At 45.3% G+C, this 17,874-nt stretch overlaps 1 long non-coding RNA gene across 1 annotated transcript; it reads left to right on the forward strand.

Moving 5' to 3' along the window:
- Positions 1–2,693: 2,693 nt before the first annotated feature.
- LOC139050236 (uncharacterized) lies at positions 2,694–16,844 on the forward strand. The gene is made up of 3 exons (XR_011508822.1): positions 2,694–2,826; positions 3,749–3,884; positions 11,224–16,844. It is a non-coding gene; the product is annotated as an uncharacterized lncRNA (long non-coding RNA).
- Positions 16,845–17,874: the final 1,030 nt, after the last annotated feature.

Consider the following 17,874-nt stretch of genomic DNA (forward strand, 5'->3'; position numbering starts at 1 on the left):
GGTCGCGCCCGCGTTCGGCTCGACCTGCGCGCGAAAAAGTCTCTTGTTGGCGACGGCGCCTCTTCGGATGACCGGAAATTATTATTGCGTTGTTAACTGTCACGACAGCAATGTAAACACCAAATGGTTGATGCCATCAGTGACGTTCTGCCAATTCACAAGAAAATGGTACGAAAAAAGCAGACGACGGTCATCGATTACTTCGGTACGCCGAACGAAGTAAACAAGTGGCAAACGAAGAGAGCTCGTTCATCGATCACTCCCGAGTGTATGACGGTTTTTATATGTAACCCACATGAATTTCATAATTACTCCGTATATAATAATTTTATTCATATAAAAACTTTCAGTTGTTCGACCAGCGCTTGTCCTGTCTTCTTTCTCGTGTTTCGTTTGTGTGGGCGCTGCCCAAGAATGGAAACCATGTCTGTTGTATGCGCTAGCAGTGGCCGAAGCTCACGCATGCCGAGAAATTGAATATGTGCGCGATGCATTGACATGACCGGAGTTCATTCCTGCATCACCACTGCACCGATCGATCGAGTTACTGGAGGATACACGCCCGCGTCTTGGTCGCGCCGGCATTGCTAAAGCAAAAATGATTACTAATACTTCCAACTTCTGTCTCTTGAGCACTATTAAAAAAATGGCCAAGCTATTTACATTGCTGCCTCTATTCTATATTGTAGGGGACGTACTAGTTAAAGTTGTGTGCACATGTCGTGCTTGTGCTTTGCATCGATATATTTTGTTTATTTCCGCAGTGTCGATGGAAATCCGTCGTCGCCATCACAGACAACACGGATTTGTAGCAAACATTTTGTGAAAAACTGCAAAGATGACTTTAGCTAACACGCATCGTATGTGCCGTCGATTTTTCCGGCGCACATACGATGTCGTTTCCAATTACCTGCTCAGCGTCACTTACATGGTTAAGCAGACGCTGCCCTTTCGCCTCATTGCAGCCATAAAAATAATCGTCAAGCGTACCGATCGTCTTAAAGGCAAATAGAAGCGTGTACAGTCTAGTTCACATTTAGGGGAAAACTCGAAACGTACTGCATCGCGATGCGGCAAGGAATGGAGTCGAGCAGGCGCAGACGCTCGAGGGGCGGAGTCGTGATCTGCGTCGCCTGCTATGGCGGCGCGCGCTGGCCGCATTGTCGGGAAGCGTGCTACTGTCAGGGGCAGTGCACCGATTTCATCGTTACTGCGGGAACTGAGCTGATATTCTTTATTAAACCTATGTGCGATGCCAAACTCTGAGCCTTCATTGGCGATAATGGAGTTCCACAAACTTCTTTTGACAGCATGCTTAGTTTGTTCTTTCAAAAGGCCGGGGTACTAAGCGCGTGCACGTATATTTATTCACTGTATGTGCTACCGTAAAAAGCAGCGACAAGACGCACCAAGAACTGCGCGCAACGTGCTGTCTTTGACTCGAAAGCAAAACAAAGCACTCAACAATAACTATGGGGGTCGAACACGATGAAACAGACGGATACGAATAAAAGAATGTTTTAGGTTAAGACAATGAGCTGGAAGTGATTTTTCTCGACAATCATTCACTACACCAGACAGACCCTGTCCGCCGGCGGGGAATCGGACACATCACGCTCCGAACTTCAGTTAGTATCTCGTCATGACCCCAGCGGCAGCGATGACAGCGCTCATCCTAGAAGGCAGTGAAGTATAGAGTGACTTGATCAACGATGTGTTCATTCGCAGCACGTCTCAGTCGCTGACGATGGTGGATCGAAGCCTATCCTCGGGCGCCTGATAGAGGGGATGGTGCACCAGCGTTAAATAATGTTGGCGCCCGGGGATTGAGGCGGCCACTCCAAGATCGAGAGTGACGGCGCGCTCCTCCAGCAGCTCTTGCACAACACGAGCAGTGTGGATCGGCGGCCTATCGTGTTAGAATATATAGACGCCTTCCCGGAACGGGCCGTCAAGAACGCATGGAATCAGTACGTCGTCTATGACTGTCCTGTACCTTTCAGCGATGAACTTACCTTCGAAGCGTATCAGTGGGTGTCGCACAACGCTTAGTAAAGAATACCGGCTCATTTCACGCAGTAACGACGAGATCGGCGCACTGCCCCTGACAGTAGCACGTTTCCCGAACATCCATCCATCCTTTAGGGCGGAGACTCGCTTCGCGACATATTCAACGTAATTTCGCTGCGGATCCCGAGACAGATTGCGCGCATGCGCTTTTATAATAGTGCTTTATTTCCACTGGAAATTTATATTGACACCTTTTTGCTACGCATACATATTTGATGCATGGGTTATACAACGTCTTCAATTTTCCTGTCGTCAGTGCGTGGTCTGCAAGCGAGCGCGCGTTCGCTGCGCGGACGCGCGCAGCTCTTTGGCGTCCGTTCCTGGGTTTCGCGTCGGCGTTGTCGTCGGCCTCGTAACCAGCTCCGCCCCCCTTTCATCCCCCCAGCGCTAGCAGCGACCGACTGATACCGCTGGATGCCGCTGACGCCGCTAGAGAGTCAAGATACCTGAACATCGCCCCCGAGTGCTCCGTGGTCGCTGCGCATGCGTTAGCTGAGAGAAGGTAAGAAAGGAGGACAAGTTGACTTTACCGGATGTGACGTCACATTGTTGTTTGTTTTTGCGTTTCTGAAATAACTACTCTCGAACTCAGACGCATGGCTTGCGTCTCGTTCGCGCGCGTACGTATGGCTGTGGTCCGCTTTTAGTTTTTGGCGAATGCTTAGAAGCTTCAAGTTGCGGACTCTGCGGTGGGCCAGGGCTTGATGACATTTGTTGCCCAGCTGCTGGTGCTACCGCGACGTACTTGGAGCAACGGTAAGTGTTGTGCGATTACCCGTTCTCTTGCTGACATGTAAAAAACCGGTTGCGCATTCGAGCTGTGGTCGATGTGATCTCGAAATTCGAAGGAACACGAAACGGTTGTCGCAGGTCCCGCAGTGATCGCAGTATAATTTATTCGTTCGTGCCTTCAACACTGCAGTTCCTACGCGTTGCACCGATGTAAAAAAATTAACAAAAAAACAGCGACATCTTCCACGCGCCAGAAATGCATTCACTCAACTAGCGTGGATGTCGTCCTATGATGTTTATCGCGCTCTTAAGTCTATTTTTCTTCATCTCTATGGGATGACTACGCTATGCCCTTCCTATTTACCCATGCAGCGCATGGCTGCATTTAATTACCTTTCTCACTGCTGACCGCGGTATGGGCGTCAGAGGCTTTCATTCGTTTCAGTGAGATAACGAAAGCGTATTTCCTTCACTTGAAGCTTCTGAGTAGCTCCTTTGCGATCCGTGGAGTTAAATCATACAATGCGTACGTTGTGAGCGAGCTGGTAAACGAGACCACTTTACTGCTGCTGCTACTATCACTATGGCAACTTTCAAAATTAAACATATATTAGTATGAATCGGCTCACCAAGCTTTATATGCACGTCCGTTGCTTTCGTTCATAGATCATGTGCGTAGCTTTGCAACCGTGACCGATATTGTAAAAACAGCAGGAAGACAGATGACACGAGTAATTTGTCTGCTTTAATTGTTGTATGTGCTGTTTTTAGAATAACAACCAACTCCGCGCAGTCGTGCTGTTTACAGCTAAAACGTGTTTTTTCTTGTTGCATGAGGAGCATTTGCTTCTCATTGTGGCAGTAACGTTGTGCATTGTCCTCGGCCCAGATCGCTGACTGTGTGCAAATTTGTCTAATTTGTTTCACTTTGCTGCTGTCTTTACAGCTTCTGCTTATTTCCTCTGCCTGCACCTTATATTTGTTGTGTTTATCGAGACCTGGCCTGTCTCTGCCTCGTGGAAGACAAATGGAAACAAGTACTGGTTGCTGTTGGTTTGTTTGGTTTGCTCAGTCTGAGCGTGGTATGTATATCCATTTGCTAAAAGGGTATGCAGCTGTGTCTAATGCAGGTACTGCTCATCTAAAGGTAGATTTAATAAGTAGTGGTTTGAGTGAGAATTAGTTGGTTTGAGTGATGTATGACACCAGAGAGTTATTGTTCTAGAAAGGTGACAAAGCTGGTCCACAAATTTAAGGTATGGAGATGCTTAACCATTTAAGTGTTCTAAGTTGCCATGAAGTATTACACACATTTAAAATTTCATTTGCAAAAGACATAGTAGAAGAAGAATCCAGAGGATTTCCTGCCAGATGTCTTGAGACAATAAATTGTAGAGAAAGCATTATAGTGTGAGCTGCCAGTGATTGTCGTCAGCTCTAACCCATTTTTCTATATATATCACTGTTGCTTCATTTTCTGTTGCCATCACATGCTTGTTATAAACAAAAAATTGAGCTGCATGATTCCCCTGATTTTTCTCGCTCATAAGATACAAATGTTTTGATTTCGGCTGCCTTGGGGCCTCATGGTAGAAAACGAGTGTTTATTAGCCAGTTGTCAGCTTCTAAGATCATGTGCTTTGTAACGCGGGTGTTTTAAAGGATACTACACGTCTGCCATCATAACTGTGAGTGCTGCTGCCTAGCACTCCCACGGCTATGCTTAGTACATATGCGCAGCTATCCAAGAAAATTGACATTGGGAAAACTGCCATTGAAGCTCACTTGGTAGAGCATTGCAAGCACAAGGGAGAAAACGTGGGTTCAGCTTCGTTGTCTCTTATGCAAAGCATTATCATGAGCTGTCTCCTGGCTTCTTCGTACATCCAGTCAGATAGGCTCAATAATAGTTAGTAATGTGCCTGATGGTGAGTCGTTAATCTGGGTCTTTAGTGCAGCAGCCCAATTCTTTACCCATTAGGCTAAAGATGCATGCATAGCGCGCCAGATTAATCTCATTGGTTCTCTCGTAGCAGCTAATTTGTTCAGATGTTATGTGACACAGAGTTTGGGATTCACCCGTTTCAGCTCAGATGCAACAAAGCAGGTGTTGCGTCTACTTCGGTGAGAAGTGTGTGCAGTTGTTTTGGTTTCTCTGTGTTGACGTAGTGTGCTTTGTATTTCATGTGGTGTTAGGCATTACCGCAATTGCAGCTTCAATGCTGTGCCCATAAAAGCAGTTGTAGGTAGGTGCTCAGGTGTAACGGGAAGCTCATTCTTCCTCATTCTCTCTTGCATACAGCAGGTAGTGTGTCCAGTTTAGTGCCATGCACCTGTGTGGGGCATTTCCTTGTTCTTATTCTGCTGATGTGTTGTACATAGGGGTAAAGTCAATCCTCTACATCATGGTTGTCAGTGCTGCTGAATACAGTGCACTCTCAGTCTCGCTGCCTTGAAATGTCATAACAGGTGACATCTGGGGGTAAAGTAGCATCTTGCTGTACCTTGTCATCGGGCATAGCCAAGGTTGTGGTTGCGCAACCCAAGGATCCTGGAACTTTCTGTGGGACCAATGGCACCGATGTTGAAAAGTGGGTGGCTATGTACGAACGTGTGAGTGGAATCAACAGATGGGACCCCACGCGTGTGCTAGTTAACCTGTTGTTCTACCTAAGAGGCACGGCAAATGTGTGGTATGAAAACCACGAAGAGGAGCTAACCAGCTGGGACCAATGCAAAGAGAAGTTGACAGATTTGTTTGGCAAACCAGCTGGCTGTAAAATTGACACAAAACAGGAACAGGCCTCCTGTGCCCAATCCCCCATGGAGTCCTATCTCTTGTACATCCAAGACATGCTGGCACTTTGTCGTAAAGCAAACCCGATCACGACATGACAGCAGCTGAGAAGGTCGGGCATGTGCTTAAGGATTGCTGACGACGCCTTTAATCTGCTCATGTGCAAAAGCTCCTATACAGTTGATGTTATCTTTAAAGAGTGCCGACAATTCCAGCACGCCAAAAACTGATGCGTCTTGCAACCATTCGCCAGACTTCCCACTACTGCTGCAACGGCAACGCCAACAGGTCACGGTTACTAATAATGACATTGTTTTACTTCTTCTGAATTTCAGCCTGTGCCCTCAAGTGATTCCGGCTAGCATGTTCTTGGACAGCGTTTCTAGTGGTTCTGAATTTGATATTGAGAGTCTGAATTCTGAGAGTGGTTTATTAGTGCCAATCGCAGTGCCCAGCTCTGGTTCCTTAATGGACGACTTTGTGAAAATGACTGCACTTAACCTTACCTCTGTACAGGCCAGGCACATACGTCTCCTGCTTGAATCGTACAGTGGAAACTTTGATTTTGGCAACAGGCCTTTAGGCTGAACATCTGTTGTTCACTACCATATAAACACTGGAGACACAAATCCTATTTGTCAGCGTCCCTATCGTACATCGCATGCTGAACGTCGAGTCATCCAATCAGAGGTGGGCAAAACGCTCCGCAAAGGGGTCATCGAGCCATCAGCCAGCCCTACGCCTGTCATCCGTGTGAAAAAAGGAAGATGGTGCGTGGCATATTTTCGTCGATTATTGCCACTTAAATGAGATCACGCGAAAAGACGTCTACCCACTACCATGCATCGATGACGCCTTGGACTGCTTGCACAGAGCTAAATACTTATCGTCCATCGACCTTCGATCCAGCTACTGGCAGATTTCGGTTGATGAAATGGTTGGAGAAGACAGCCTTCATCACACTGGATGGCTTATATCAATTCAAAGTCATGCCCTTTTGCCTATGCGATGCTCCTGCGACATTTGAACTTGTGATGGACTCTCTTCTGCGATGCTACAAATGGACTACCTGTCTTTGTTACCTTGCCGAAGCTGTTTTTTCTCCCATGTTGGGCAGCTGCCTTACCCGACTCTGCCATTATTGCGGTCTTCTGAAAAGCTGGCCTCCAACTCCACAAAGTGTCAATTTGGGCGCCGTCAGATTACCGTGTTGGGGCACCTCATTGACGCATCCGGTGTCCAACCAGATTCGGAAAAAGTTCGTGCCGTACGCAGTTTCCCTGTGCCACATTCTGCTTCTGACGTGCGCTGCTTCTTCGGCCTGTGTTCTTACTTTCATCGTTTCATCAAAAACCTTGCCAACATTGCTCGGCCTTTGACAGATCAAAAAGAAGAACACACCATTCTCATGGGGCCCGGAGCAGGCTCATGCGTTTGCCGCTCTCATCAGGTTTCTGACCACCCTTCCCATACTTGCCCACTTTGATCCATCTGCACCGACCAAAGTCCACACTGGCGCAAGCGGACATGGCATCGGCGCTGTTCTCGATCAACAACAGAATGGTACGGAGTGTGTGATAGCTTACGCCAGCCGCCTGCTGTCACCTGCCGAGAGAAATTACCCCATCACCGAGTGGGAGTGCTTCGCTTTAGTTTGGGCTGTCGTCAAGTTCCGGCCATATTTGTACGGCCGTACATTTTTGGTCGTTACAGACCACCACGCACTCTGCCGGCTGTCTTCCCTTTGGGACCCGACAAGACGGCTTGGTGGCTGGGCTTTGTGGCTCCAGGAATTTTCCTTTATTGTCAATTACAAGACTGGATGCCTCCACAAAGACACTAACTGCCTCTTGTCACCCCGTGGATCCACTTGATCCTTCTGTGCATGATCCGGTGACCTGCGTGATGGCTTTCACTGACATGACTGACATGCGCACCGAACAACGCTACGAGTCCTTACAGTCCATCATTGCCGGAGTGCAATCACTCCGACAGCACTGACGGCACATGCCGCATGTTCTTGCTGCGCAACGGCATCCTCTACCACCGCAATATGAATGCTGATGGCCCTGACTTGCTCCTTCGCCGTGCTCATCATCTGCAATCTGTTGCTCTTGAACAACTTCACGATGCACCAACGGTGGGACACCTTGAAGTTTTGCATACATACAATCATGTACAACGCCGGTTCTTCTGGCCAGGTCTCTACTGCTTTGTGCACTGTTATGTTGCAACTTACGAATTGTGTCAGTGCTGGAAGAAACCTCCCCTACCACCTGTCGGATGACTCCATCCAGTTGAACTTCCCTGTGAACCGTTCTCTTGCTTAGGCCTTGACACACCTGGCACTTTTCCGACGACGACTAGAGCTAACAAGTCGATTGCCATCGCTACTGATTACATGACACGCTATGCGATAACAAAGGCATTGCCGACTAGTTGTGCAACAGACATCGTCGATATTCTCCTCCACGACGTCATTCTCCACCATGGTGCACCTCGACAGTTATTACAGACCGCAGCTGCTCATTCTTGTCTCTAGTTGTCGATGATCTCGTTCGCTCTTGTGCCACTGAGCATAAGCTGTCCACCGCCTACCACCCACAAACAAACGGTCTTATGGAATGTCTCAACCGAACAATCACAGAGATGCTGTCAATGTAGGTCTCCAACGATCACCACGACTGGGACGCCACGCTGGCCTACGTGCCGTTTGTGTATAACTTGTCCCGAAGTGACACTGCAGGATATTCACCCTTTTATCTTTTGTATGGTCGTGACCCCACTTTGCCCTTTGACACCATCCTCCCTTCTGTGCCACGTGTTGCAACTGAGTATGCTCGTAAAGTCATCGATCGCGCTCACAGGGCATGTCAAGTCACCCGATCTCGTTTATTAGCCCCGCAGCATATACCAAAAGAGTTATGACTGTGCCATCGTGATGTTAAGTTTGCGCCAGGTGCTTGGATGCTCCTTTGGTCACCATGTCGTCGGGTTGGCCTCTCCCAGAAGCGTCTCTCTCGCTACACAGGGCCTTATGAAGTCCTAAGTCAAGTTAACGACGTAAATTACGAGATTTCGCCGCTTCAGTTTGATGCATCCTCAAGTCCGACGCCTGTTGACGTCGTGCATGTTTCGCGGCTGAAGCCATACTTCGCTCGCGATTCTTTGCCTACCATGAGCCGAGACGGCGCTTCACCACCCGGGGGTCCTGTTACGGAAGGATGAAAAAAGAGAGGAAGAAGACCGCAGCACACTGGCTGCTGCGTGCTGTTGGTGGTCAGCCATCTTAACTACTCTGCCTCATCTTGTATATTGACACGTGTACTTCATCTTTATTGGGCGACCACTTCTCGCCCAAATGTTATCGCACAGCACAGGACATGCCTGCATGTAAAAGAAGTTTCTGGAATGTTATCGATGGTTCCGTCCACTGTCTTTCACCGCAACTTGTGTTATCTGATTGCATGTGTGCGCGATGCAAATAATGTGAAACATTGTGGAAGGCACGCAGGTCCCAGTGACTGCTCTGGAACATTCGACGACAGATGTATAAAAGCCGACGCGCTTGACCCGCTCATCAGATTTTCGACGACCCCCGATCGTGTTCGCCGCTACCATCCTTCTTTGAGTGTAGCCTCTTTTGAGGGCACAAGTTCGCCCAATAAAACGCTCGTTTCATTAATCATAGTTTTGCTGCCTTCTCAACCGTCACTATATATATTGTAAATACAGTCTTTCTATACTCCTAACATCCCCGTAACAGTATGCTTTGCCTCTGGCATGTTCATGATCTCCGATGGTATATAAAACTGTGATGCAGACTAAGCTTCACAAAGAATTATGTTCCGTCTCTCCCTTACAGGCTGCTGTGTTTCAGCTAAATCTGCTTTTCCTGTGTCCAGTGGTCTTGTCGCTCAATTAGTGCTTGCCTATTTCTGTTACACTGCAACCTCTCTTCTCCTCTCTCCTCTTGTCCTCCTGTCCTTTTACACTCCTGCAAACTTTTAGATTTCAATACTCGAATGATTAATACAAAGATTGATCCTACCATATTATATGTGACGGCTGTCATGAAGGCAATAATTTAGGTGGACCTGAAACTAAGTGAAAAAAACAGGCATGTGTGAGTAGGAATAACTTCCTTGTGACAAAACTGGCTCCATGCTAAACTTTGCCTCAAGGAATTTGGTCTTAAAAGTCTCAAACCCATTTGCGCATACTGCATAAGCCAAGTTTTCCACTCATCAAAACAGCAGCCGCCACAAAGTGTTAGGAAAGAGGCAAAGAAACCATGCCTTTGTATTCGTACTCTCCTCACAAAGCTTGTGTCATATATGCAATCACTCACCATACACAAACACATTGGTTAACACTGCAATGTTTGGAAGAACCCGAACCAACACTATGTAGCCATTTACCTACAGTATGCCTCCTGTAACATGAATCCCCACTGTGCTTGGAATCTACATAATTTTTTTTAAATTTCTCAGGCATTTGGTGGTAGGGGCCAATGCATTAGACAGAAATCCTGCTACACTGCAGCAATGTTCAGAATGTAGTATGAGGTACTCTGTCTGGCTGGAAGTTGAAGATAGAAATTATATTAGTCATCAAAATATAGTAGCCAGTATTGAAACTACACTTGCACTCAAGGCTGAGCCACATCATGAGAACATGGAAGAGCGGACACACACTTGAGCTGCATTGTGTAGCTTTACCAACAAGTCCAGCTGTACACTGAAGTAAGGCATGTTTTGGGCTAATCAGCTCGTAGCTTCAGCAAAATTTTAAACTCTGCGAGGAAGACAGGACATGAACAAAAACATAGATGCATGCACAAAGTGTAGACTTCCGACTGGCTTTGTTTGGTGAAGGCAGAGAGTTTATAAGGTTCTTCAAAATGGTAAAACAAAGAACATTCGCAAATAAATTGTGCACGAGGCAGTGACAAAAAATAGCAAGGCCACCTGTGCATTAAGAGCGCAGTAGAGTCCCAATGTGCCCATCTAAGAATTCTATTTCTTTCCTTGATAGGGATCAAGGAAAGCAAGGCGAGCTAACTTGTCACAACTTTTAGCGATGTGGAATGCCTTGATGACTTCTCTTTCTGTTCTTGAGTTTGCCTTCGAAAGGAATTTATTCTGTTCCTCATAAGGCAGGCAGCTTTTGCTGTCGCAGCTCCTGCACTGCAAGAGGAGATTCTCAAGGAAAGAATTAAAGTCTTAGATTGGCACATTAAGACGCTCCTGCACTCTTAATGCATACATGGCCTTGATATTTTTCGTCAATACCTCGTGCGCAAATTATTTGCAATTGCTCCTTGTTTTGCTATATTGAAGTACCTTATATATTCTTTGCTTTCACAAAATAAAACCAGTTGGAAGCCTGTGCTTTGTGTGTGTCTATGTTTCAGTTCACGTCCTGTCTTCCTCGCGCAGTTTTAAATTTTGCCTAAACAGTTGTATAGCTTGTGTATACGATGAGTAATTAATATTATGATGACTGCAGCACAGCAATGGTCTAGTGGCATAGTGTCAACATAGTATAGAGATGGTACTAAGTTAAAAATTTGGAAATGCCATAAATTGTGCAATCAACCCTTATCCCTCGGTTTCCTACAGCTGCAGAGCACTTGACCACTGCAGCAGTCAAGCATGCTGTATATTGGGCAGTGCCAGGAATTGCGAGATCGAGACAGGCTGCCACTAGAAGTTCCTTGGGCCAGGTGATAACTCAAATACATCCAGATATTTCTATATTTCACTATAAAAACCTTTGTAGAATGAGGAACTTTTCAAGGCTGAAGTTGTTTCACACAAAGGAAAACTGTTACTAAATAGTGACCAGTTCCTTTTGTTTTGTAAGCCAGATTGCATGTATTTGACATTGCTTACTGACTCTTAATTATTCTCGCTGTCAAATACAAGCGTATGTACTCACATATGTTTTCAAACAAAACTATTGTGTGGAGCCATGTTTGTGGTGGAATAAAATTGGTCCCAATACAGAGCTTTGTGGCACACCAGATCTTACTAGCGATCGCGGAGAAGAAAGTTAATTAGTAGTTACAAATTGGTACCGGTTAGTTAAAGGGACTTTAAAGCGAAACAATAAATCAATTTAAACTAATGCAGCGTTGTTTGAGAACCCTGCACGCAGTCATTTCAAAAAGATAGTTTGATTAATAGATGAGAAAATGAAGTTCCAAGTATCAGTATTTGAATTTCGTGCCGAAACCCGAGCGCCGGTATGTCAGCGTGACGTCAGGGATTCCAAAGTATGTTTTCGCATTTGGGCCACGTTGGCTGAATAAAGGTTCCCGAAACTTCGCATGTTTAATATTTGGTTCCTTTAGAACACAATGTAGTCAATCTGTACCGCGATATATAATTAGTAGGCCCTAGAAGATGTCATCAAAATCCAAGACGTCACAGCCCCTAGGTGCGGGAACTTAAGTAGGCGTCGCCACCCGTATTTCGTTTTTGCGCTTTTTCTGGCTTACCAAACGTCTTATCGATGTAAGAGTGGTGTTTTTGGTGTTGTAGAACGGTAATTTACTGATGCAGAAGAAATCATTTTTCACTTTAGTGTCTCTTTAAGAATTTACTAATCCAATTTGTAGTCCTGTCAATTCGAAGTTTACTGTCGTTTGGGTATCGGACCAAGCCGATGTCCCCTGGCCTGGGCGGTCCCTGGCGCTTCACCTAGTGGTGGCCTTTGAAAATAGCAGCGTGGCACCAGTGGTTGCATCAGGATCTAGGCTCATGAAGATAGACAGCAACGTGCACAGGGCAAGGAGTTCGGCGGCCTGGTACTCGTCACAGTTGTGGATAACACCATAGTTTTTGCGAGTCCTAGCCCCTACCTAGGGTACCAGTCTGTGCACTGCGTGTGTATATATGTGTGTGTGTGTGTGCGTGTTGTGCAGAATTGCTCGTTAGCAGCACGTGCTCATGCAGCCGCTGACGGGCCTTTGATGTGTTTCGCCCTGGTAGTGCGGTCGTCTTTGTGGTTCTAGAGCTGCGTTGGCATTGCCCAAGAACAGGATATATCGGCATGGCGCAGAATTGCAGAGTGGGGGCGCTCCATTCTATTCCCACTTCATTCCTTCAGAGTTGTGGTTTATGTGATTCCAGTCCTTTTGTCGGAGTTCTGACAGTTGAACCATTCCCACTCCTTGAGTGGTCGAACTAATCTACTCCAATCCTCCAATTACAGTACATAAAACGCTTTCTGTATAATTACTTACCACTTGCGCCCCGATGCGATAGCATAGAGGTAGAGCATCTGCCTCATGTGCAAAAGCACTGTGGTTCAAATCCCGGTGCCACGCAATTTTCCACTGAATAAAAAAAAATCCACATGTTGATACAGCTGTATAAACAGGCCTGGTGGCCTGACCCCGGTGACCAGAACCAGTAATGCACTCCCTCACCAGAGCAGGATTGGCCACCTTGGTGCAGTACTTGGCCACAACCTTCTATATGAATAGAACAATCAAATCCCGGCCCTCAGTCCCCAGCAGCTACAAAGCAACTGACCATTGCGGTGGTCAGACCTGTGATGCAGCAGAGCGTGCTAAGAATCTCTGGATCTGGACAGGCTGGTATTGGAATCTGAACCTGGCAGTGTTTAACGCTATAATGTTTTCCAGTGAGGAGAGTCTAACAGTGCTATTGGAGGAATTAGCGGGCATTAAATGGGATATAATAGAGCTCAGTGAGGTTGGGAGGACACATGAAGCATATACAGTGCTAAAAAAGCGGGCACATGCTGTGCCACCAAAGCTTAGCAGAGAGATGAGAACTAGGAGTCGGATTCCTGTTTAATAAGGATATAGCTGGTAACATACAGGAATTGTGTAGCATTAACGATAGGGTGGCAGGTCTTGCTGTGAAACTTAATAAGAGGTACAAATTGAGGTCATACAGGTCTACACCCGTACATCTAGTCATGATAACCAGGAAGTCGAAAGCTTCTATGAAGACGTGGAATTGGCGATAGGTAAAGTCAAAACAAAATACACTATACTGATGGGCGACTTCAATGCCAGGGTAGGCAAGAAGCAGGCTGGAGAAAAGTCAGTGGGGGAATATGGCAAAGGTTCTAGGAATAGTAGGGGAGAGTTATTAGTAGAGTTTGCAAAACGGAATAATTTGCGGACAATGAATACCTTCTTCCGCAAGCAAGATAACCGAAAGTGGACGTGGAGGAGTCCCAATGGCGAGACTAAAAATGAAATAGACCTCATACCCTGTGCTAACCCTGGCATCATACAAGATGTGTACGTGCTCGGCAAGGTGCGCTGCAGTGACCATAGGATGGTAAGATCTCGAATTAGCCTAGACTTGAGGAGGGAATGAAAAAAACTGGTACATAAGAAGCCGATCAATTAGTTAGCGGTAAGAGGGAAAATAGAGGAATTTCGGATCAAGCTACAGAAGAGGTATAGGGCTTTAACTCGGGAAGAGAACCTTAGGGTTGAAGCAATGAACGAAAATCTTATGGCCATCATTAAGGAGTGTGCAATAGAAGTAGGTTGTAACTTCGTTAGACAGGATACCAGTAAGCTATCGCAGGAGACGAAAGATGTCATTTTAATACCACACCTTATACATAGCTTTCATTGATTACAAGAAAGTGTTTGATTCAGTCAAAACCTCAGCAGTCATGCAGGCATTATGGAATTGGGGTGTAGACAAGCCATATGTAAAAATACTGAAAGATATCTACAGCGGCTCCACAGCCACCGTAGTCCTTCATAAAGAAAGCAACAAAATCCCAATAAAGAAGGGTGTCAGGCAGGAAGATACGAACTCTCCAATGCTATTCACAGCATGTTTACAGGAGGTATTCAGAGACCTGGATTGGGAAGAATTGGGGATAAGAGTTAATGGAGAATACCTTAGTTACTTGCAATTCGCTGATGATATTGCCTTGCTTAGTAACTCAGGGGACCAATTGCAATGCATGCTCACTGACCCAGAGAGGCAAAGCAGAATGGTAGGTCTGAAAATTAATCTGCAGAAAACTAAAGTAATTTTTAACAGTCTCGGAAGAGAACAGCAGTTTACGATAGGTAGCGAGGCACTGGAAGTGGTAAGGGAATACATCTACTTAGGGCAGGCAGTGACCGCGAGTCCAGATCATGAGACTAAAATAATCAGAAGAATAAGAATAGGCTGGGGTGCGTTTGGCAGGCATTCTCAGATCATGAACAGCAGGTTGCCATTATCCCTGAAGAGAAAAGTGTATAACTGGTGTGTCTTACCAGTACTCACCTACGGCGCAGAAACCTGGAGGCTTATAAAAAGGGTTCTACTTAAACTGAGGACGACACATCGAGCTATGGAAAGAAGAATGATGGGTGTAACGTTAAGGGGATAAGATGAGAGCAGATTGGGTGAGGGAACAAACGCGAGGTATTGATATCTTATTTGAAATCAAGAAAAATCGGCATGGGCAGGGCATGTAATGAGGAGGGAAGATAACCGATGGTCATTAAGGGTTATGGACTGGATTCCAAGAGAGGGGAAGCGTAGCAGGGGGCGGCAGAAAGTTAGGTGGATGGATGAGATTAAGAAGTTTGCAGGGTCAGCATGGCCACAATTCGTGCATGACCAGGGTAGTTGCTGTTTATTCAAGCATTTTGCAAATGTGGCTCACTTTTACGCACCCCTTCTTATGTCTAAAAAAAACAGAAATGAACATCCAGTATTCTTTTTTAACTTTCACTAAGCTTATCGTATAGCTCAGTGTTAACATATAGGTCAACATACAGTATTTACAGGTGAGGTTACAGAAAGCAGTAATAATTGACAGTAAACACTGCTTGGATGATGAAAAACATGGGAATCAGGTCATCTTATTTCCGACAATTTTTTGGGGCATAGGAGGCTTAACAAATGGTGATGTAGCAACACTGTAAAGACTGAATAAGATGGATGTGGAATGCCTTGATGACTTCTCTTTCTGTTTTTTATTTTGCCTTCGAAAGGAATTTATTCTGTTCCAGATAAGGGAGGCAGCTTTTGCATCGGCAATAGAACATCAGTGGATGTTGTGTGAAGCACTTTTTCCATGCTTTTTTCACTACCTGAGCAAGGTAACTTTCTTGGTGCTTCATCACGCAATTTATACAATCAACTTCCATTAATTCTACCCTCACGAGACTGACGGGTCGAATTAAGATGCAAAAACCTGCTGAAGCACCGTTGATTCATTCGGCAATATGTGCTTGAGTAACACGCCTCTGAAACAAACGTGCATCAAATTTCTATTTGTCCACAGTATAAAACTAAAGTAGAAATGACTTAACTCCAAACCAAAGTAGAAACCTACATGTACCTCATTTTTTAGAATGGCAGCTGATTTTCTAAAGCGAGCTTCGCCGTATTACAGCCATGATATGTGGTAAAGCATACGAATGCTACAACCACGGTTTTAGTTTCGCAATCGATTGCACAGCTAGACAATTTTCGTCTCAATGTCCTTCTAAAACAAAAAGTGTTCATTAGAATCAGATAAGTACCACAAACGGACATTGTCAGCTACCGTTACTCCTTGGAAATCTTTTTCGGGTGGGTCAAAAATAGGCATTTCAGAGAGGAGATGGCATTTGTTTAATGCATTCACTGTCCCCTAAGCTCTACTGAGACATGCGCTGCCACTAAAAGGGGTCATTATTGGGGTCTGGTCAGGTTCGCATTATCCGGCGCATGCCAGTTTTAGGATCGAAATGATGAATGTTTAATCCCATAGAAATGCATGGGCGTCGGCCAGGTTCGAATTAACTGAAAAAATTAAATTAACGTAGTCAGATTATTGGAAGTTTACTATACACCCTTTTCTGTTCTCCAAGAAGTTGCCATTTTAATATGTAGTTTTCTTCTATCAGTGTGGCAATGGTGCTAAATTTAGCATTTGTTTGAATCATCCATTGTTCTAAGGACAAGCTACAAAGTAGGGGCACACTTTGAGACTTGAAACATTTCCACATATAAAGGAAGGGCATGTTAACATCTGTACAATTAACATGAGTTGGCTGTATTGTCTGCATATATATGCATGTGGTTGCTTTTTTGGAATGTGGTCTTTCTGTAAAACAGTTGCATTTGTTTCAAATAAATTGCTGAACCATTGCTTGTGTGTTTTCCTGTGCTCTCTGTGCTGATTGCGCTTTTGAAAGTGCAGTGAGCAACTGCAGACTGAAATGCACAAGGCTTCACTTTATCATGCCAGGAAGCATTTTGGCTTGACAAAGGAGCCTTAACCCCTTCCATGCACACACTTTTTTTTTTGTATAAACACATCAAATGAAAGACAGTGACCTCTTCTCATGTATTTTGAAGCCTGGCAGTGTTAAAGACAGAGTGAAGTTGTACAAATACAATTTACTGTTAAGTATTGCTGCTAAAACCTCATGCTTGTGTATAATATATGCATGCCGTGGTAGAGCCGTGAAACAGCTTTCACCACACTGCTTGCTATAGCATTGCTGTGTTCTGCAACCTGAGGTCAAAACTATAAATCTCTAGAAGTTCAGCAGCACAATTGACAGCTATTTCCGTATGTTCGATGCACTCCTGGCCAGGGACTTTTCGTCCTGTAGGCAAAATAGATGGCTGCCTCGGACGCTGTTTTGGAAAGAGTGCAGCATACCTCGAAAGCTTGCTCACAATGCTTCACCAGCAGGTTTTGCCAGTGAGAGTGGAGGGGGGCACAATAATTTGACTTTACATGGTGCGGCACAATACCTTAAAATGCTGCTGCTTCTGGCTTCCATTTAACTATGACCTGCTGGTGCACCTCAACATGGAGCAACCCCATTTCACTAAAATTCTTAATTCTTCTACCAACATGGTGTGGTGTGGCTATCTATGATCACTGTATAAAACCGGGGCAAACAGCATGTCTAAAAAGTACAAAAGCTGGTATAACTGTAATGAATGACCTGCAGTCATCTGAAATGTGCAAAATTGCAAGAATTGGTCAAACTCAAACACTGCAGAGTTTAAGTAGTCCTGGCACAATTTTTTTCTTATGCGTGTGTAGCTGTCATTCAGTTAACTACACTACAAAACTTCAAATTCCTTTTATGCGCAACAAATATATCCTAAACGCCAACATTTAAACATGTGCCAAAGGCAGTGTGGCCCCCTAATCTGGTGACAACATTGCATGGTAGGTCACAAACAAATGATGCATGCTGCAGTTGTTCATCAGTAAGCGATGCCATTATTAGGTCATTGAAAACTGAGCATGTTAGGACC

Source organism: Dermacentor albipictus, chromosome 1 (genome assembly GCF_038994185.2).
Source record: "Dermacentor albipictus isolate Rhodes 1998 colony chromosome 1, USDA_Dalb.pri_finalv2, whole genome shotgun sequence".
NCBI classification, from domain to species: domain Eukaryota; kingdom Metazoa; phylum Arthropoda; class Arachnida; order Ixodida; family Ixodidae; genus Dermacentor; species Dermacentor albipictus.